The 1367-nt window shown below is 33.6% G+C and overlaps 1 pseudogene; it reads right to left on the bottom strand.

The window, feature by feature from the left end:
- Positions 1-561: 561 nt before the first annotated feature.
- LOC149949767 (DNA oxidative demethylase ALKBH2 pseudogene) lies at positions 562-1056 on the bottom strand (annotated as a pseudogene).
- Between the last annotated feature and the right edge of the window lie 311 nt (positions 1057-1367).

The following is a 1367-nucleotide window of genomic DNA, read 5'->3' as shown; positions in this document are numbered from 1 at the left end:
TATTAGTTAATTATTATTAGATAATACAAAATTAAGAATGGTAATTATAAAAGTTATAAATTTCATAGTTACGTAACTTAATATATGCTACTCTACGTTATTAAACCTTTTGATTAAAAGAAAAACTATACTGGTAACTCCTATAGTTCAAAAGAAATATTGCCTTGAAAATCGGGGAAAAAACTATAAATCTTCGTTTTTCATACAAGTAGGTTACGTAACTTCGCGTCATATCTCCATAACGACCTTGTAGAGCTCGTTCATATTGATATATGCTACTCTACGTTAGTAAACCTTTTGATTAATAGAAAAACTAGACTGGTAACTCCTATAGTTCAAAAGAAATATTAAATATTAAATTACATAACAATCGTAATTTTTATATGTACTCTAGAAGAGCTAATTTGTGAAACAATAATTGGCTTGCGAGCTCCTATATTACGCAATTTCTTTTAAAAAGTAATATAGCTTATGGTAAATAAAAATTAAAACAACGTTTGAATTGCACATGAAAATTTTATTAAAAAACATTTAAACCAGCCATATTTGATTTTTCCAATTTTATTTGTTGATTATTTTTCTGAATGTTAAATTGATCCGAGGATTTATAGCTGAGCATCGTGGTAAAGAGTGGTACCAATAATTATTGGTAGGACGGTGCATTAACAGCAAGGAACCGCTCTCTAATTCTAAAATTTTAGAATTGTTTTTATTTTTCATATCTCTGTGGCGCACCAAATCGATGTGCCGCACCAAGAATTCTCTTCTCTGGCCCAAAGAAACTGATGCAATCGGCACCTCAGGGCCCAAGTCGGGCTCGTTGTCCTGGTTCTCTCCAATGAAACTACATCCATCTCGGTACCGGTTCACCAGGACAAAGTTGAAGTCTGCCTCTGCAATTTTGGAGACAACCTTGCAGAGTTCTTGCAGGATTGGGGGCCAAGGCTTTGCGGGGAACGTATTTCCTGAAAAGGTGTATTTAAGGCCGTGATCCCCAAAAGCCACTTGCTGACGAGGGATATGTCTATACTGCCCACGAATCTTGATTTGGGACATTCGTCCCGTAAAATATGACACGTTTTTTTTAAAAGTCGAACAGTTCCTGGGCATAATTAGTCTCTAAAAGCTGGTAATATGCCAACTTCAAATTGTTGCCTAGTATTAATTTTGGTTGAATCTTATGAATTTGAGCTTTCCGGTACAACAACCCACAAACCATTTCTTCTTCTTCGGAAATGGAGAATTTTTCATTTTCTTTCCTATTATATTATTATTATTATTAGTATTATTATTATTATTAACAACCAATCCCTTGAATTAGTATAATTTTTAGCTTACCGTATTATTTTTTGCGGTAACACGCCATT

Source organism: Leiobunum rupestre, chromosome 3, assembly GCF_980474605.1.
Source record: "Leiobunum rupestre chromosome 3, qqLeiRupe1.1.hap1, whole genome shotgun sequence".
In the NCBI taxonomy this organism is placed as follows: domain Eukaryota; kingdom Metazoa; phylum Arthropoda; class Arachnida; order Opiliones; family Sclerosomatidae; genus Leiobunum; species Leiobunum rupestre.
The sequence above is the reverse complement of the archived record's forward strand: the minus strand, read 5'-3'. Positions and strand labels throughout refer to the sequence as shown.